Consider the following 22,466-nt stretch of genomic DNA (forward strand, 5'->3'; position numbering starts at 1 on the left):
ATAAGATATTGTCACAAATCCTGCCACAAATATTACTACTGCTGCGCTTCTTTCAGGTAAAATGTTATCAAAACTACCTGGAAGTATTTGAGAGGAAAAGAAATATATTTATTTAATTTCACTAGTACATGACACAAAACATGATAAATGATGAAAGACAGCCACAAGGTGTGTATGGGTGATTTTAACACTGGGTCGGGATGGGGCTTTACACAAAGTAACCCAAGCAAAGCTCACCATGCAAAAATCATAAATCTACATAACATGTTACTGACAAACACCAGCCATACTAAAAAGGCTTCCACTGATTTGCTGCTCCTACTTCTAAATCATTGCTTTCAATTAAAGTGCAGATAAGATCAATAAGGACATAAGTATCTATTAAATACTGAATTGAAAATATTTTACAGTTTAACACAAGAAGGGGTACAGCTCACAATAGAGGTTTATTTTAATGTCACTGTGAGTTTATTTAATGGAAAGGAAATACACCTCAGTTTCAAGGGAGCTCTTCCAAACATTAAAGACAAACTGCGGATTAAATGATGCTGTTGTATAGAATACATCAGCGCCATTTTATATCTTAATTTTATTTAAGTGAAGATGATGAGGTGGGGAAAAGAATTGGAAATTAATTACTTAAAAAAACATCAAACATTTTATACTGCATTGTTGCCCTCTGGAAAACAGAAAGTCGAACAGTAAGGACCTAACACAGTGTCAGATGCCTCCAGTCTGACGAGTGGTATGCCTTGACAGTTTCCATCACTGATAGCAGAGCGTTAAAAGCAGTTGAAAGCAGACCTCCCAGTGGCTTTCCTTTTCATGTCTTGTAGCTTGAAGGACAGCTGTGGATAGCTCCCACAGAGTGAATGTAATCTTGAAATTCAGTCAGAGCTCTTCACATTGGTCACGGCTCCTGCTCCAACCATTGGTTCGGAGTGCTTCACGTATTACCCCCTTCCGAAATTTCCCGAGTAACCTTCTGGATGCCAGTATTCATATTAACAAGCACAATAATCCAGGCTAGACAGATTGAATATAAACACAAGCTAGAGTCGTGGGTGCTTTCAGTAAATAATGTCTTTGCAATGTGAGATCAATGGCTTCAAGTTCAAAATGTTTATGTCAGATGGACAAACACTTGTCAGTTGGCCAGTCCTCTCAAAGTCAGATTTATTCTTTAGAACAGCAAACATCATTTATCTTGTCCATGCCTGAAGAGAGATAACATGCAGCCTCAATAACTCAAACAGCAGAACAAAACACCCTCACATTCTACAACCATTGAAATGCAGCGTCTGAATTTTCTTTTCAAATTGGACCCGCACAGTAGATTATGTTGCAGTTAATAAGGGTATTGGCTACTCCCATCTAACAGTAATAAATAGCTGCATGAAAATCATAGCTTTCTTAACACTGTTCTATCAATGTTACCTTTGTCACCATCTTATTTCCTTTATGTTTGGGCATATTTTCCTTCCTATTCATAGCTCTGCAGTGCAAAAGAACTGTTGAAGTAGAACTCAATGCAGTTTGTGGGATGAGCTGTTATTTCAATATGTATTAGACTCAGACATGCAACAATGCAATTTCCAAGCGATTGCAAAGATCCTAAGATGCTATGATGAAACTGCATGCAAGTGGCATTCATTTTACTAAATGGTTCTTGCAGTTTGTTTCATAGATAACTGAATGAACAAAGCAAACAGGCCAATTTTGTGTTTAACCCCCTCAGCGCGTGAAGGTTAGTGGCTAATTTTTGAACAAGTTAGGCCCCTTGACAGAAAAGAACATTTAACAAAATAAACTTTGTTATGAAGATGATCTTCACATTATTGTTTTAAGGGATTGATTTAAGTCCATGATAGTTGTCTTTCAGTTCTGAATTTATACATGAATTATTGATGAATTTTCTATTAACAATCATTTTTGTTATTGTTATGGCTATTAAAACTAACCGTTCTGAGGTATTTTTATTTATCTTATTACAATACTTATCAAATTTTGATTTGTGTTCAATACTTTTTAATAACACATTTAATCAGATTTGATGCAGAATTGATAGGCTGAATTTGTCAATCATCATAATGTTGCTGCTGAATTTGGCAAATGCTTTGTTGCAAAGTCCACAGAGATCAAATTTAGAAAAGAACAGAGTACAGCAAATATTCTGTTCAACTGCTGCGTACTGTGTGGTAGAATACAAATCTTTTGCTTTTGAGCTCAGTAGCATTAATGATCAATATATGCTGTAGTCAAAACTGTGCATGCATGTCACAGTGCCTTCATGTAAATTGTCTTTCCCTTCTAGACAAGATAATATTTATGTGTTTATTAAGAGATGTGTATGGGCACATATCTGAAAAATGTACTCAACGGAAATGGGCAAGCAGCAAGAAACTAAAAGATGGAGTGATTTTTCTTATTTCTTTCTGTGGAAATATCCTTATGTATCCCAGCACGACACATTGAAAGGGCTGCAAACTATTTTGCAGTTCATTGAAGTTCGACCGAATGCCTAGAGCTAAAAGTTCCCAATTAAGATAAAATATGGCAGAATTTAATGTAACATTCAAAAGTTCCTCACAACCTACTTAAAATTCTTTTTGTTTTCAGAATACAATCCGGCAACAAAATAAATGCAATTATTTTGGAAAAATATAGTTTACAATATTCAGAATTGCCTAATATATGTATTTGCTCATTTCAACCCTACACAGTTCAGATCTGGGGTAAATGGACTGCAGTGTATCATATTTTACTGTGTGGTCACAACTAATAACTATTTATTGATGGCATTCATGTCTGAGGCCCCCTTGTGAATGAAATACTCATTTACTAGAATAAACACAGAAACTCTGGAAATAGCAGAATTTTTCTTAATTTCTTTTCAGATTTCCAGGATCACCAGTTTTTTGCTTTGTACGTGTAGGTAGTGACGTCTTTTGTCTCAGAAAATTTGACAAAACTTTAAGATAGACGAAACCACAGTCAGAAATGTGTTTAATTAAATGCAAGCTTGCTAACGTAATGGAGAGCTTCTACATAACCAGGACTCATTAAGCAATATTGTGAACTTCTATACCATTGGAATTCAATAGCAATGCTTAGAATATCTGTATAACCAGGATTCAGTAACCAGAACTGAACATTTCAAAGTGATCAGAGCTCAGTAAGCACACTGAAAATGTTGCAGTCATGGGATTCAGAAACCAGTGCTGACAGCATCCATATAACCAGACGCTGTAACCTTTATTGGGAGTTGCTTCATAATCACAACTGATGGCTGTTTGGGGACCTTTTACATAAGCAAATTAAAACAATTACGTTGTAATGTCATGTTTTTGTTGTATAATTTGCTGATTTTATGTTCCTTTTTACTTTTGCAAAGGCAAATTAGTGGAACTGATTTAAGACAATTTCAAATCCAGCCATATGTTCTAAGCTACTGTAAAAAAAATGCAAATTTGTACCAGAAAAGTTTATGACAGATAATAAGTCAAAATCATATGGGTTTATTTCGACCCATCAGCACCAGCAAATTTTGCCACTGTGTCAGATGCTGTAACGTATGATACTTTGAGAAAGAGTTTCTTTCTATCATATCTTTAAAGTTCAAAAATATAGGTAATGGCATTTCAACCAGGTGGCCGACACAAATTTCTGAATCTTGAAATATAAGCTTCTGTGGGAAATCACATCTCAAAAAAGGGACAGGTGCAAGACATTTTTTATAAACAATTTGGAAAATCAACTCAGTGTAATTTATGAAGAAATGCTCTGGTGAGCACATTAAAAATACTACTAATACCTAAATTTTATAAAGAGCTTTCTCATTCCCGTAACTTGGTTGGAGTGACTATTTTATAACCAGGAACTGGCTGAAGGGAACCATGCTGACACACAATGGAGAAGTGTGATCAAAGCTGCGCAATGACCATGCACTCAGAACAATAAAGGCAGGTGTGACTGATGCCGAGTAAAAGGGTCGTGGGTTCGATTCTTACCCCAGTGAATTCAGCATAAAATTCAGTGGCTGATGCTCCAGTATGGTACTGAGGTAGACAGCACTGCACTGCCAGAAATAGTCTCTCTCACATGAAGGTGAACTTGGAGGTATAGCTGTATATGAGATATCCTATTCAATACTATTACAATGAATTATCTGGTTGTTATTATGTTGTTTTTGGTGGTTTTCTGTGTAAAAAATTGGCAGAAGCATTTCTTACATTTTAAAAAGCATCTCACTGCCAAGTGTTCTTCTATATACTGGGGTCATGAAAGGCAATATACAAATGCAAGTCTTTTCTTCTTTAGTACTTGTCAATCCAAGTACATAACAGAAAGAGACAACTTCATCCTTTTAATGTTATGGTATAATATTACATCAATGCATAATAAAACTGCTAAAAATAATCTGAGCATTAACATTGATAAAGTTCTCGCCACTAGCATTGGCAAACACAGAAATCACTGGTAGCCTCAGGATATCAATAGATTCATAGAGCTATCCAGACACCAGAGTCAAAGTTTGTTTCTGCATTTGTTTTTGTCAAATAGGAAAGGACAGAAATGACTAGTGTTGTTCCAGAATATGTTGAACAAGAACAAATAAAAGTCTTTACATGGAGTCAAAAGAATGTTCATTGCTACAAAAGTGAACTGATGGATTTTCTACATGGATAATGGCACAGGTTAAACTTTGGACGTCACTTGGAAGTATGAAGTGAACCATACTATTATGTTCTACCAATGCAAACCATCTGCATAGGGAAGGTAATGCCTTTCTTCCAAGCTAGAAACTTTCTGCACTAGGCTCATTGACTAAGTATTTGAACGAGTATTTTTCTCTGCAAACCAATATGAAATAGGAGCAACAAATAATTATTAATACTTCCCCACCTAATGGTACTTGATTACACTGAATCTATTACTCACAAACAGAATTTCTGCTATTTTCACCCCAGCTGCTTGCAATGGATTGCATGACAAATAATCTAAAGCTATAGTGAAAGAAGAACTAAGATGTGGTATCATCTTGTGAAATGTTTTCTGAACTGAAAATTAATCTGCCTGCAAATTGCCTGTAAAGCATGTAAGACAACACTTTTCACTCTACCTCGGTACACGTGACAATAATAAATCAAATCAAATCAAATCTCTGACAAAACTATAGCAAGGGTTTGTGATTTTATAACCACATGAAAACCAACACATTTGTAACATAGAGGGAATAGAAAAGGCTGATATTATACCTTCCATTGAAACATTAAAAGCCAGCTCACATTATCTCACTTTATAGGGGTAATGTATTCTTCACCATCCCAGGCAGAAGCCTTACCTTCTGAGAGCCAGTTAGTTGGTAAATTGTGGGGATTGTGTATGTAAATTTTGGCTTTGCGTTCTTGGAGGGTCATGTTTGCTGCTTGATGTGAACAGGCACAAAATTACTCCTTATGAGCATAGTGTTACATCGTAACTTACAAAAGAGTATTGCTGCTTGCTGTGAAATTGATTAATTATATTCTTCTTAACAAAGTCGTTATTAGTCTTACATTCAGTTTCATCATTTTAGAATTTAGAAGATTGCAGCCATTGTGAGTGGTAGATTCAGCAATAAAATAAGCTTTTGAACTGTGCAATTAAAATTATTTCAATTTTGAACGACGGCCTTTGAATTCGTAACCACACAAGTTGGAACAATTTGAATGCAGTTGGATTACATCAGCACAATACTGCTGTACTCTTTAATGCAAACTTATTTTCAATTGTTTAGTACACACTTCAATGCTGTAAAGTCTGGTGAACCCTAAGATATATCACTCACATCAGAAGAGGTTTACTGCAAAAAATATATTTTTCAGTGGAGGTTGTATTGTCCCAAACTGGAGATGCATCTCAGTTTTATCAAAAGTGCTGTGAAATAGATAAGAACTGTGACAATTTCTCATTTTCCCTAATATTAGCTTCAGTGGTTTAAAATGGTGAAACAATATTTTGAAAATAAATGTTTGCTTTCAAAGTGTCTTAAATTCAAATGGGTTCGTCAAACAGTAATGAATAACTGATTTTTCTCGAATTTTCTGTTTGATTATTTTTGCTTATATAATGCATGTAGATAACATCGTCCAGGGAACTGGGTGGGAGGGGTTTTTTGAGTTTTGCAGTGTTGAATTAACACCAACAACTATGACCGTTAACCTGAAGTCCCTGGTGTCGTTTCAAATGTGTTAATCGTAAATCAATTGTATTCATCCCACACTGTTGAGATTATCAACTCTGTCTAGTCAATTCTCCTGGTAATTTTAACAGTACTACAATGGAAATATTTTATTTTTTGCAAAATGCCAGAAAAAAATTGAACGACTATTGGCAAAGGTAGTTTCTTCAGTCACTTTGTGTAGCAGCACGGTAAACAAGTGCTGGAAGATTTCCTTGACTCAATATTTCCAGCAAAATTATAAATGCATTCTTTTTGAAGGTACTTACAATTTCATTAGAAATACCAATGGGAAGGAAATGTTTCTGCATTTGTTATGATGTTGCTGCGCACAGCAGCCAAGGGAAATCATCCTCATTGGTTTCTGCCGTTAATTGTCGTGCTGTTTATGCGTGTTTGCCCGAGGCATAAACATCACAAAACGAAACGCCTTTTATATCTGCAATAAATGCACTGAAAAAGTATACCATTGAAGTAAAGTTGTGCCAAATGTGTCATTTTGACATTCATTCTCCACTGATCAAAACTGGAAATAGCAATTCCTGGCAAAATGATTCTTACCCCAATCAGTTCCTGAAATAATTAATGGGATCTGCACCGTTATAAACGTAGCCAGATGACACTAAACTTCATGGAATGATTTTGTGCTGAAAGGAACAAGCAGCGTCCTAATTTGGATAGATTGTAAGCACTAAGTTTAAATCCCCATCTTGCCCTGAATCTTACATTTATTACTGATGGAATAATTGTACTCAGGATGTCTTCTGCTCTCTCCGAGGACGAATTGGGAAAAAAAAATGAAGAACTAAGAACTTAATTAAAATTACGAAAGAGGGAAATAATGTTGAAGAGTAATAAATGACCATTAAAACATTGTAGAATGTGTCTTAATAGGAATAGTGAACATGTTAGCAGCCTATAATACTATTTTCAATTTTGCAAATGCAAATAAATTTTAATTACTCAACTAATGTGCTGGATAAGACTTCATTTTGAATACTTATTGAAATACAGGCCTTCAGGAGAATCCATTAGAGAGAAAAGATTGCAACACGTAAGTGGTACTACAATAGAAGGTGAGGCAGGGGTTTAACAATAACAATAGAAAGTTCAGTCCCTTTATTGACTCAGAGTTAAACTGAGGTTCTGTTAACTAATTTAACAAAAACATGATTGTGAAATTACCCTCCTCCGTTGTAAGTAATGCCCTAGACTATAATCAGAAACACTGTAAACCGCCTGAGATGGGAAAGATAAGCAAGTGATTTCACTCTCATAATATATTTTTATTTACTGCCAATAATGCAGCAATGCTTTTGCAATTTAAAGTAAATCTAAATTGAATCCAAGATTGCTCTTTTCTTTATTTTGGAACTTTCTATTCATTTTGTTCTGATTTCATTTTGCAGTGAATTCTCCACAGTCATTTCTGAACAATTTTACGTTTATTTTACCATATGACAGCAAATATATCACACACCCACCGTGCACATCTACTGGCTAATGGTTCGGAGTGTATTCATGGAGGGCAATATACAGTCTGAAGTGTTATAAAAGACAGTAACTCATTGAGATTGAGATGACATCATAAAAACGACTGCGAAGCTTTAGTGCTGTATTAATAGCACGCTAGCTCTGAGACATTAAAGATTTCTTCCCACATTTTACACTTACTGATTTTACCTGTGCTGTTAACTTTTTGTTGGCAAGAGTGTTGTTGAAGCTGCATCATTGTTTAAAGGCACCAATATCATATTCCTCAAGAGCTGACAATTATTTCAGGATTTGTTTGATTGAACGAGGCAGAATAATATCCCAGCCTGGTCACAGCCCCATGAATGATTTGAAACTCGGTCCAGGCAGGAGACAATACTTCAGCCCCAAACTTACCCTAACACAGTTTTGCTTTCATTCAAAAGGCATTTCTTCAGTGAGATCACTGTTTTTCAATTTTCCTACTATGCTTTTTCATCACATAATTAATTTAATAACCAAAGGATGGAACTCCGGATGTGCTCTATTTGCCATTCTTTAGACATAATGAATTTTATTGGAGCCTAAAATCTGCAAATATTTTCTGTCACATAAATTTGGTCTTTGGTGTACAGCATCAAACTTTGCCTAGCCAATGACTAAATTATGGACAAAGTAGTTGTTTTAATTTTGCTGTATATTCAGTAGTTTTATATTACAGATTACATTGTACATTATACTAAATTATATTTCATTCATTTAGGTTGTGCCCAAATACTATTACAGAAAATTATTCATTCTGAACTGAATAAAGAATATACTAGAACACTAATCTTCATTGTGTTAAATTGCTCTGTAAAATACACGACTTTACATGTGTTTTTTTTTAGCTTTATCTTCAGCAAGCAATGGAACCTGCTCATAAATACGTTTTTGGAACTTTAATTCTTCCTGCAATAGGCTGCTCTTCCTCAATGAGAAGGATCTGTATCTTGAGGAGTGAATGTTCCTTTAAGCTATTTTATTTTTGTACGTGCTTCAAAAAATATAACTGAACTGACCTCATAGATTAATGGAAAAGAGACCACTGTTTACAGCTACTGCTGGAAATATGAAAGTGAGAAATAAGACTTGTGGCAATATTAATGGATGAATACTAAACAACTACATCATATTTTTTTTAGGGTATCCTAAGCTATCAAAAATCAGTCATTATTGATTCAGAAGAGACAGGTGAATGGTATATTAACACTTATTTATTCAACAATATTGGTAAAATTAATTTCTAGCTTTATATTTTTATTAATAACATTTAATTTTACTGTGTCAATAAACTGTGAAAGTAAGACAGTAGTCTTCACTTAGTTAAGTTTCTGTGTAAAATACATAACCATACATGGGCCTTTTATCTTTATCTTCATCCTCCAGAAGGATCCCCCATAAACCTGTTGCCACCTAAAGTTAAGTCACATTATCACACACAACCATTTAGGGAGACAATCTTGTCTATTGGTCTTTATTGACACAGTTCGCTGTTGGCTGTTTGGTGAAATACATTATTCTTAACAACAGACTCTTCACTGAGGCCTTCATAGGACCTGCATGACATGTAGGAGTTGTGGGAGGTAATATTTTATGGTATGCAAGCTCCTCAAATGTTATCTTATCCTCCTTTCCACCAACTTGTATTGCATCTTCTCCTGATCTAAAATTACAAATGTTGGGAATTTCATACCCAAAATTCTAACTGTGAGTGAATAAAACATTCTTGGTAATCCAGAGGCCCTCAGATGTCAGAAGCAATTCCAACTCAATCCAAAGCACACAAAAACTTCTGAAGCTGCAGTATTCTCTTTCGAAAGTTTCTTTAGGCTGCCAGCTCTATGAAAATACATGTCCACCAATCTCTGTTGATACCAGCAATATATAGGCCTCAATTATTTTGTTTTTCTACCCCTGGTGCAACAATAGTTCATGGCACAGCATTTTGGACACTAGTGTCATTCTTTTCACTATCAAGGATGTTAGCAGGCTTCCAGCAGGTTCACCAAGCACATTGATTATTACAGACTAGATACCCAGTTAGAGTGTTTCTTATCCTAGAGTAGACTCATTAAGTTGCTGGTCTGTGGCATCCCAGTCTCAAAGTCACCAAAAATGGCGAGAGTATCTGCGGCCTTACAGCCTTTTATATAATTTGCAGATCTCTCAGCAATTAATTATGCAGCTACATTAAAAAAAAGCTTGAGAAGGAGAGAGACGAACTTGTCCAGAATATCAACATCACATAATTTATCCTACTTCTCGGCATAGTCATTAAGTGTGAAATTCAATTTAGTGACCTCTATGCATGAAGCGCAGTTGATAATCTTTTCCTCTTCAGAATTTTAAAGTCTAAATCCCATATTTCTTGATAGTCACGATCTATGTACAGTATAAGCTACTAATGATTTACAGAGAGATCTAAATTTTTATCTTGTGGTTATGCAAACATATCAGGATTCATAATCAGCGGAGGCCAAACCTATATTGAACAGATTTTCTTTACTTCATTTTCCACAAGTTGTTATGCCCACCAATGCTAGAAAATAGCAGTATAAATGGAGCACGACTCCATCCTCAACTGGGCAACACTGTAAGAATTTTCAATGCTAGTTTCAAAGATGCCCAATATAAAACAAATGAGTGTCCCATTGATCGTAGTAGGTACTGCCAGTGCCATACGATTGTTAAATGCTATATGTAGGCCATCTTGACAAAGGTGGATGCAGCTGTTTCAATACCTATCTGTCTCTTGAGGCACATTTTTCCTGCCTGATAAATTGTAGACCCATTGTGATGTAGAGCATGGAAACTTGGTCATAAGCAATGACTGCTACAACCAACACCTCTCACTTCTTGTTGCTATGAATGTTCAACTTAGTGGCACTGGAGCACTCAGTAAAATTGCTGTAGAGGCCAATAACCTAAAATGTGAAATAAAAATTAAATCTATTAACTTTTAAAAGAATTCATCAAGACACTCTGTTAGGCTCCACACAATTTTTGTGGGGTGTTGGGGTTGGGGGCTAACACTCCAGTCCTGGACTTTGGAAGTAAATGAACGTTTGGAAATTCAGGGACCTCAAGTATGATTTTCTGATATCTGCTCTTATTGAATAAGACTTCTTGTCAGGCATGTGTGTCCCCGAAGCTGTCTCTTTAAGTAAGAAAGTAGTTGGATTTATGTGGAAATGTTGTTCACAAATCTCTGGTGTGGGGCTTATGCCTTCTGACTCAGAGGCAAAAATGCTACTTCCGAGCCAAAGTCAGTACTTAAAATTATAGTCTCATATTGTTCATTACTGTTTGTTAAATTTTGTATTCACCAAATACAATCTCTCTAATAAAGTGTTGGTATGAGGTAACATTAAATTGCTATGGGAGTTCAGTACTGGATTATACATTTTAAAAGAATTGATTTTAGAATAAATTTAGGGAAGAAAAGATAAAGACTTTCAAAGAAAACTCTCCTAATGACTAGCTATATTTTCTTCCCCTTTCCCTTTTTCCGTTTTCCTGTTACATTTTAGTCATATCATTTTGCTTGCCTTATGAAGCGCTAACAGCTTAACAAATATAACAATATGGTCTCTTTTTAGCTATTTTAGTTGTAAACCCTGAACCATTTTAATTTTGCCTTGGGCACCACAGCTTCATCCTGGCTGGATTTGGTGACTGTCTTAAATCTTTCTCTTCAAACAGATCTATGCTTGTCTGAAGCTGGTGCTGTAGGAATATGTGTAGAGATGTTTCCACCATGTGTATATTTTCTGGAGACACACATTATGCAAAATATATGTTTTAATAGCACTGAGAGTATTTTCATTCTTTTCTTGTAGCACAAATTTACAAATAAAGGGTCAATGCAAAAAAAAGGGCATCCATTTAACAGGAACGTCATTCAAGGCAATATACTAACACGTCAGTGTCAGGACAGTGCCACTTTATATCTTAAATAAATAGCCCTGAGTTTAAAAATTGAGAAGGCTGTGACACCTGATGGCTTTTGTTCTGCTATATGACGCCATGCTTGACTTCCTAAAATGTCCTCAGCCATGAAGTGCATATTACCCTCTCACTAAGTGTGACATGGTGGAGGTGCAGTTATTTATACACTGATATCGGATGGTTCTAGGCATTAATAAAAGTGCCCATTATTGAACAATCCTAGTCTGGCTGATTCACACACCTTATGGTTCTGCTTCAGCATCTACAAACAGTAATTGATTAGTTTATTATTTTCGTGGAGCAGAGAAAAGCAATCCCATAGCTCCATTCAGTAAAGACACCTACCGTTTGAGATCACAAGGGCACCTGTAATCTATTAACAATTATTTATGTCCGATTCTTAATTTTCCCTTTGTTTTTATAATTCCTCAAACATGCAAGACTGCTCAAATGTGACATAAATTTATCATGAAGTGTAGGTAGCTGACTTGCCTATGAAATTACCATAGCCTCTGATTCTGAGTTGTTTTTGGGATCAATGGGCAGAAACTATGTTAGATCTGTACAATATGGACAGGCAGTGATATGCCACTTGTCACACAGAGGTGACAGGCAATGTCACACCACAATCAAAAATAAACACGTTTAAAAGTTCTTTTTCAGTCGGAGAATTGTTCTGATGTAAAAATATAGCTTTCATACAATAAGAGGAATTTTCCCAATCCCTGAATAGTGTGGGCAATGGCAAGTCTGTTGGGAAAATAGGCGTGGTAATGAAAGAAAAATGAGATTCTCAACATTGAGAAAAGAAGTCTGATTCTGCAAACCAGGTTTTAAATGGCGAGCTGAGAATCATGCTAGTGAGTAGTGAGAGGCCTATTTGCATACATTTACATCTCATTAGTCACGAACCTCACCTCATTGATATACAGTTTCTCCCATGTACCAGAAAGAAACTAGACGGTGACAATTCCTCATATGAAAGTCAGACAGAGGTTATGCTCTATAGACAGCAACCACTTGCATCCCTGTCCATGGAGGTTGGCAACATCACATACCAGGCTCACTACCTTATCATGCCATATCCCCAATCCATTTACATTACAGTTCTCCAGTTCAATACTGCACTTTGGAGAACATCAGCACTTTTCATTGTAATGCTGCTGCTATATGACTTTGCACATTGGAATGGGCATCCAACTCTTAGATTAAACCAGGGTGCATCTCAGTGCTATTAGCTTGCACTTTTAGTGCTCACTCATTTTGCGCTTACTTGGATATCCATGGTATCTCTGCCTTGCCTTTTTGCTCTTTGCCACTTCATTCAGAATGTATAGGCTCACAGTCTATCTGTCTTCCCTTGCCTTTTGGTGCAGGCATAAAACAGGGAGCTTGTCTGCAGTGATCAGTCAAGGGGTGGACAGGTTGTTGCATAGTATCATGCCATTTTAATCATGACACTGATATGAAGTGCCAGGAGCTTATGTGCATGTGTTTCAAGGCCATGTCTCAAGGCCTTTGGGGAGCAGCCGTCAGTCAGGGCACTGGCACAGTCAGGCAAGGGCATCATCTGATATTAGTCCAAGGTCTTGGAGATAGTCAGTTGGCTGCTTGGGGAATTGAGGGTCAGGGAGCCTGTGCCACTACAGTCTGGGGAGTAAGTCATGGTCAGCCCTGAAGGTCAGCTTTACCAGTCTAGTGATCAGCAGGAAGTCAGTTGGGGATCTACACAGAAATCAGTCGGGGTCCAGTGACTCATCAGTCAGGGGTCTGTTCTTTGGAAGTCAAGGAGAGGTTACCTGGGGACACAGCTGTGGTGGGAACATTGGGGAATTCCATTGAGTGAATTGGAGGCTGCATGCTGGGATGCAGAGGAGGGACAACTGAACGTACAAGGATGGGAGACTGTAGGGCATGGAGGACAAACTGGGCTGTGGGCGGAGGGCATTGTCGATGGTCACCCCCACCCTGGCTTTGATGGGTGTTGTGATGCGTGAGAGTGCTTGGTACGACTAAGCTTTATGTCTGCGGCTCAGGGGAAAAGTGGGGGAGATGTGCATTTACAGTGAGTGGAGAGGGAACATGGGGAAAATCAAAGATAAAAAGCTTGCACGGAGGCCAAGGAGGAAATGTTTGGATAGAGTGTGGCTTAGACTAAGAGGCTGAGCCTTACTTACTCAGTGAGCTGAGACCAGTATTGCCTCCCATCCTTATTCAAATCACAAATGCACACTGGAAGTGAAAATGACTGCCACAACACCGAGAGTGGGTGGAGGAAGGATGTTTTTTCCTGAGGGAGAGAGGTCCACTTTAGTGCGATGTGACATCCTTAAAAAGGCAATAGCATTAAACAGACACCCACAAAATACAGGTGAAGGTATCTCTGCCCACAGAACATGGCCTGCCATGTAATACCATCCAATGTATCTGCAATATAACACTTTCTTACAGTGAAGCCACTGCAGGCGATAAGAAACATCAGGTTTCTGTGCATACCTGGGGCTTCATACTGGGTACCATTCAGACAGGTTGATCCTCCATGTCTCTGCTCTTAACAACTGGATGACAGTAGGATTTTGCTTGTGAATTCCTGATAACCGCAGCATTGTACTGAGTAAAATTAGAGGAGGCTTGATGTCCTTAAGTAGTCTACAGCACACCAGTATCAGCCACAGCAATGCAGAAAGGATCTCTTTGTGAAGCTCCCTCAATGGAACTGATTTACATGAAGTCAGCTTTCATTGACCTTAAGTGTTTTGATGCTGCTGAGGCCAGTATCCCTTGTCTAATTGCAACCATAAATGCAGCATGGAGATCATCATCATAGAATCCCTACAGTGTGGAAACAGGCCCTTCAGCCCAACACGTCCATACTGACCCTCAGAGCATCCCAACCAGCCCCATCCCCCTATAACCCACCTAATCTATATATCCCTGAACACTATGGACAATTTAGCATGGCCAATCCACCTAGCCTGCACATCTTTGGACTGTGGGAGGAAACCAGAGCACCTGAAGGAAACCCACACAGATACGGGGAGAATGTGCAAACTCCACGCAGACAGTCACCCAAAAGTGGGATGGAACCCAGGTCCCTGGTGCTGTGAGGCAGCAGTGCTAACCACTATGCCACCAAGTTGCCCCATGATGGCCTAGTGGTATTATCACTAGACTATTAAAGTAATGATCCCAGGTAATGTTCTGAGAACCAGGTTCAAGTCCTTCTACGGCAGATGGTGGAATTTCAATTCAATAATAATCTGAGATTAAGAGTCTAATGATGACTATGAAACTGTTGCAGATTAATGTAAAAGCCCATGTGGTTCAATAATTTTCTTTAGGGAAGGAAATCTGTCATCCTTACCTGGTCTGGCCGACATGTGACTCCAGATTCAATGTGTTTGACTCTCACTTGCCTTCTGGGAAAATTAGGGATGGGCAATAAATGCTGGCATGGTCAGCGATTTCCATGTCCTGGAAATGAATAAAACAAAACCTTAATGCTTTGATCTACGTATGGTGCTTCAGGGATATGTAAACATCGGAAATAGAAATAGGATTAGCCTCTTCAAGCCTGCTCCACCATTCAATAGGATCATAGCTGATCAGCCAACCTTGTTGTTGCTTTCTCCTCATACCCTTTGACTTTAAGAAATATATCTAAACTTCTTGAAAGCATTCAATGTTTTGACCTCAACTGCAGAGAATTTAATAGGCTCACCAAGCTCTGGGTGAAAAATAATTTTTCCTCCCATTCCTAAATGACCTACCCTGCACCATTAGACTTTGATTCCTGGTTCTGGACTCCATAGTTAATGGAAACATACTCTGTTTACCCTAAGGAGTCCTAACTGAAATTTATAGGTTTCTATAAGATCTGCCCTCTTTTTTTCTAAACTCCAGATGTAATAACATTTTTGAACAGATTAATTAGAAAACATCTGAAGTTAAAGTTACAAATGAGTGGACGCCTTCACAATAGCTGACACTCCCCCTTTCAGTCCTGACAAAGTTTTGCGCTTGTTTGAGTGTGATGGGCAAGATAGCTATTGCTCTGAGATGGTTAGAACATCATGTAACCCACATGACTCACCTCTGTACCGTCATTCTTGTGGTCACAGTGAAAATGACATTGGAAAGTGAATATATGTTTACAACTGTGAGAATGTATTAACAATGAAGTGCCACCCATGCTATCCATGTGCACTCATAGGATTTTCTTCTTCCTCCTCCTCCCAATGTGTTTAGGTCCACAGCTGGGATGGATGGAGCCTCCTCCACGAGCCTCCCGTTGGAGTTTGTAGTAAGCTACCCCATAGAGTATGTCTATAGGGCTGAGTGTGTCCTTCCCAGATGCATATTGATCTTGCTAGGCTTAAACTCCGACAGTTTTGAGAGTATCAGACAAGCTGGAAATGAAAGATTCTCTGGAATGTCCTGAGAGGGGAGCCTATATGTGGTTCCTCCTCTGACTGGCAACTTCCCTGTCTTCTTGAACATAAGAGCTAGGAGCAGGAGTAGGCCGTCTGGCCCTTTGACCCTGCTCCGCCATTCAATAAAATCATGGCTGATCTTTTCGTGGACTCAGATCCACTTACCCGCGTTCTCACCGTATCCCTTAATTCCTTTATTGTTCAAAAAAAATCTACCTTTTTTTAAAAACGTTTACTGAAGTAGCGTCAACTACTTCACTGGGCAAGGAATTCCATAGATTAACAACCCTCTGGGTGAAGAAAGGATGAGAGGATGAGACACCTGGATTCAGGTCAGGGAATATCCTGCCTCTGTTGCTTTGCTGATGGAACTGTGCACCAATGGCTGGACCGTTGGAGTGCAGGTCTGTGTGCACATTCAGCAGACACTGACTGATTGATTGATTTATTATCATGTGTACCAAAATACAGTAAAAAGCTTTGTTTGTGAGCCATGCAGGCAGATCACAGCAAGCAAAGGATGTACAGATTAAAAAGACTTGGAAGCTTGCAGGTTACATTATTTGAGGCTAAAGTCCATTCAACATTCTGTCAATGTCTGGAAAGAAGCTGTTCCTGAACCTGTTTGTGCGTATGTTCAGGCTTCTGTATCTTCTGGCTGACAGAAGAAGTTGTAGGAGGTCATTACCAGGGTCTTTGATGATGTTGGTCACCTTTCTGCAGCAGCGAGCTGTGTCAATAGAGTCCATGGATGTAAGGTTGGCTTCCGTGGTGGTCTGGGCCGTGCAGACCACCTTCTGTAGTTTCTTACAGTCCTGGACAGAGCAGTTGCCATACCAGGCTGTTATGCACCCAAACAGTATGCTTTCAATGGTGCATCTGTAGAAGTTGGTGACAGACTTTATGGACATGCCAAATTTCCTGAGCTGGCTGTGAAAGAAGAGGTGTTTTTGTGCCAAAATGACTGTCACATCTATGTGGGAAGTTCAGGTCAGGTCGTTGGCTATCATCACTCTGAGGAACTTGATGCCCTTCAAATTCTCAACCTCAGTTCCATTGATGTAGATGGGGGCATGTTCTCCTCCTTTCTTTCTGAAGTTGATGATCACTGAGTGTGTTTGACCTGACTCACCATTGCAGCCACCAACCTGCTTACGGAAGCAGGCAGATGCTCGCATGCCAAGGGCAGCATGGTACAGATAGCAACAGTTGAGCCTTCTAACCTTTGAGTCAATCTGCCCACGGGTTAGTATTTGGGAGTTGGAGGGAATGGTGAGAGTGAGTAAGGGAGGATGTTGCAGTGAGAGTGGTAGATCATGAGCCTTGGTGGGAAGTGTGTACAGTAGCAGAGAGTGAGTGTGAGTTGGAAGAGAAAAGATGACAACACTTACCCATGCAGAAGGTCATTAACCTTTCTCCTGCATTGCTGGGCATTCTTCTGGATGTTGTCTCTGGACCAATCAGGTGGCAACCTTGGCCCAGGTTGGCAGGGTCTGGTGCATAGCATGCTCTGGCAGTCCTGCGGGAAGAGGATAGTGCTGCTTTGTATTAGCCCATCCAGCAAGACCTCCAGGTCCCTGTCATCTTCCCTAGCTCAGCCATCTCTGGGAGAATTCTTCACACACAGGACTCTCACTGAGAGTCTGGGCAAGAACCTCCACCACTGGTGACTGTGTGGTAATGCCAGGGGGGCGCCATAGAGCATTCATAATGTGGCGAGCTGCACTAAATTGTGTAAGATATCTTCAATGGAGCTCATGGAGAAAAACCCTCCGCAAAACTCCCTGGAATGGACACTCAACTAAGTTTTGGCAAAAATTCACCCCAGTGTTTCTCAATATCCTTTAATGAACATTGAAGTGGTATTGAAGTGTTGTTTTGGAGTCACATGTTGATATTTAGAACAAAATTTTGCAAGAGGTTTTAGCGATTGTTAAGATGTAACATGATAAATGGTGGTTGCAGCTGACGGTAGTGACAGGGAGAAATGTTACTGGGAGCACAGCTTCACAAACAGAACTTCATACTATCGGAATCTCTCACACTGCCCAGGATTATCCACACATGAAAGCTGCAAACAGTTCTTATTTTATTACTTTCCAAGTTTGAAATATATTTTGAAAGAGGAAACTTTTTCATTCATTTTTGCTTTCTGATGTCATTTCTGTCATGCAGTCTGTTGCTATCACTCACTAAAGACTGGCTTCCACTGATGTTAATTAGAGGCAGATAATGAAAACCATCTTCTCACATCTGACAGCTCTTCAGCCAGATCTGAAAAATATGAGCAATTAAGTGTGATGGCACCCATTATATTATTTATAGTCTAACTGTGATGCTGCTGGATTGCAGGTGCTTATTAGCTGTGTTGCTTGGACTTACAATTAGCTTTATTATAGAAATTCACATGTTTTTGCTAATTAACAGGTTGGTTTATTTGGCAGCACTCTGATTCTGAAGATAGTGGGTGCAAATCCCACTTTTGGATTGGAGTTCAGAATTTAGGCTGATATCTTTACCATGGAGGGCTTTTGAGGTTGGATCATTAGGTATTCAGGGCTGAGATAGACAAATTGTTAATCATTAAGGGATTCAAGGGTTATGGGGAGAAGGCAGGAAAGTGGAATTGAGAGTTATCAGATCGGCCATGATCTCATTGAAGAGTGGAGCAGACTCAATGGCCTGAATGGCCTATCTTTTGCTCCTAAGTCTTACGGTCTTATAACAGTAATGGAGCTACTGTTCTGTGGACACGTTGTCAGATGATACAATGGAAGTGATGGGAGAGCTTGCTTGCCAATTGAAGAGCTGGTGAGAACATCACAAAGCTTCTTTTCAGGAAGGCCTCTCCAATCAATTACCATTCAAACGCTTAGCTGGGTAATGCAGACCTTCCTCAGGGGCCAGGACTCCAGCACTGAAAGCCCTCCCAATCAAGTGCTGCTAACCAATCAGATGATCATTGCTAGGTCCCTAGGTCATGATTAGCACAGTGGGGAGAATTGAAAAACATAGAAAACAGGAGCTGGACTAGGTCATTCAGCCATTCGACTCGGCTCCACAATTCAATGTGATCATGGCTGATCATCGATCTTACCACTATATTTTCACTTTCTCTCCAAACCACTTGTCTTTCTTGAATATACTCAATGACCCAGCCTCCATAGCCTTCTGCAGTAGTCAATTCCACAGGTTGACCACCCTCTGAATGACAGAATGTTTCCTCATCTTGGTTCTAAATGGCCTACCCCATTTCCTGAGACTGTGATTGCTGGTTCTAGATTCCCCAACCAGGGCAAACTTCCTTCCTGCATCAAGCCCGTCCAACCCAGTTAGAGCACTGTTTCAATTAGATCCCCTCTGATTCTAAAGTGAATACAAGCCTATTTGAGCCAATGTCTCCTACAGGACAGTCCTACCACCCTTGGAATCAGACCAGTGAACATTTGCTGCAGTGTCTTTATGGCATGTAGGTCTTCTCTTATATTGGGAGACCAAAACTGTACACAGTACTCCAGGTGTGGTTTCACCAAGACCCTGCATAACTACAGTAAGACATGAGGGGAAGGAGTTACAATAGCACCAACATGGGGTAGCTCTTAATGGATCACTTTCTTCCCAATGCCTGGTACCTCAGTTAGGCACTAAATACCTTACAAGTAGGAACCGTCCCCACAGAATTCACAAGCTACACCACACTATTTTCAGGGCTTTCTGGATGTTAGGCCCCCATCCACCACTAGGTTAATACCAGAGTGGGTGGGCTAAGTCCCGTAAGTGGCAGAAAGATGGCAGGGTGCCTAGTCTGGCACTCTGCCATCTGAGTAAATACCCCAACCTCAACACAGAGGAGGGCATTAAAGTCCATCAGTTAAAGAAAAGTACAACAGCCAGTGGAGGTGGCCATGAACAACTTCATAGTGAATTGGAGGAAAGAGTTAAGACCCGTCTCTCACTGAATATTGACCAATAATTTAAAATGTCATTCATTTCTCTAGTGTCTTACTGTGTTCAAAATGAATTAATCGATTCGCCATGTATTGACAAATTAATTGAAGATAAACAATTTATGAAAAATGTGATAGGTGCTAAATCAATGCAAGTCATTCATGAATGAGTGTTAAAAGGTTACATCTACAGTAGCATCATGGTAATTTACTCAACTAGGAATCCTGAAGGCCTGATACTAATAATATAGTGACATGAGTTCAAGTTCCAACACGGCAACTAGGGAATTCAAATTAAGCTAATTAACCAAATCTGGAATAAAAAAAATTTGTGTCAGTAATGATAACCATTCAGCTACTAGATTATTTTTTAAAAAAAGTTAGTTAACTTTTGGCCTTAAGGAAGAAAATCTGCCATCTTAACCTAATCTAGTTTATATGTGACACCAGAATCACAGCAAAATGGTTGATTCTTAACTACCCTGTGAAATGCCTAACAAGCCATTCAGTTTCAGTCAAGAGGATAGTTCACTACCATCTTCTCAAGGGAATTTAACACAGGCAATAAATACTAACATTGTCAGTGAAGTTGATATCTTGTAAATAAATCAAACTAATGTTTGATTGCTCATGGTAATATATGCAAAAGCAGTAATAAACTGGGCAGAAATTGGTCACGTGCTTGTTTTGTATGTGGTATTTTTATAGCATGTGATTTGATTATATCTTGTTAACACCACGGAGGTAAACCATTTGGAGTAGGGATAGTGAAAAGTTTTATGGAGAAGGGAGCAAGGAAAGGTTGGTCCACAGAGATTGGTGAAAAAATAAGTAATTCTCTAAAAACATAAGAATACATTGTTGTAGATATGATGTGGAGGTGCTGGCATTGGACTGAGGTGGACAAGGTCAGAAATCACACGACACCAGGTTATAGTCCAACAGGGAAGGACTGAGGCTCTGAAAGCTTGTGTTTTCAAGTAAACCTGTTGGACTATAACCTGGTGTTGTGTGATTTCTGACCTTGCTCTAGATATATAAGGTTTAAAGTTTACTTTTTACATTGGCTATTTCATAGGTAAACAATATTCTGAGCAAAAGCTGCTTCCATTTCCCATTAAGTTGTTAAGACAAGAATGATAAGGAGCTGGTTTAAGGAGTTGATAATTAATTCAAACTGCACTCAAAGTGCTGAGAGCAATGAGATGTAGTCATGAATACTGGTATTGCTAGCTAACAGCTTGATGCAGCACTTATTCCAAAAAATGGAGATAGCCGGTGAACATGTAACTCATAAAATATTTATATTATCAGTCAGTTACATGGATCTGGACATGATGAGAATAATATTGAAATTTGATTGCTAGCCATTCCATATTATATTGGTACAAGAAGATTGCCTTTTTTTACCTCGTATTTTCATTAAAATACTCTGATCATCAAATAAGATAATTTTACAATTACATTCTTTTTAATTTAAAAATATCAGTTATACAGGTATCAAAGGATTATTGGGGATAAAATCAGAATTATTTTTATCTGAAATTTGTATTAAAATCATTGAAAGTGATTAGTGCAATCAGATTGATTAAAATAAATGAGCAAAGTTTAACTTTGTTTCTGCTTTAGAGGATCAGCCATGATGATATCAAATGATAGAGTGGATTCAATGAGCCACTCCTGCTCCTATTTCTTGTGTTTCTACATCATGAATGTAACATCTTAATTACTTAGAGTAACTTACTATGACTCACAGAGCCATAGAGATTGGCAGCACGGAAACAGACCCTTCCGCCCAACTTGTCCATGCCGACCATATCCTAAATTAATCGAGTCTCATTTGCCAGCATTTGGCCCATATCCCTCTAAACCCTTCGTTTTCAGATACTCATCCAAATGCCTTTTAAATGTTGTAATTGTACCCGCCTCCATCACTTCCTCTGGCAGTTCATTCCATACACGCACCACCTGCTGCATGAAAATGTTGCTCCTTAGATCCCTTTTAAATCTTTCCCCTCTCACCTTAAACCTTTGCCCTCTAGTTTTGGGCTACCCTATCCTAGGGAAATGAACTTGACTATTCATTTTACAAATGCACCTCACGATTTTATAAAGCTCTATAACTGAACAACACAGGTACTTTCTTTGCTAATATACTTCAGCCTAAGTATAAACTACAAAATAACTTATACCAGCTGAGTGAGTGCGCAAGAATGTGGCAGATGGAATATGGAAAAAATGTGAAATTGTCCACTTTGGTAAGGAAAATAGAAACATAGAAAACAAAATAGTTTTAAAGGATGGGAGACTGGGACACATCAGCATTCAGCTGGATTTTGGTGTACTTGTACAAAAATCACAGAAAGTCAACATGCAAGCACAGAAAGCAATTAGGAAAGC

This window comes from Rhincodon typus, chromosome 2 (assembly GCF_021869965.1).
Source record: "Rhincodon typus isolate 14 chromosome 2, sRhiTyp1.1, whole genome shotgun sequence".
NCBI classification, from domain to species: domain Eukaryota; kingdom Metazoa; phylum Chordata; class Chondrichthyes; order Orectolobiformes; family Rhincodontidae; genus Rhincodon; species Rhincodon typus.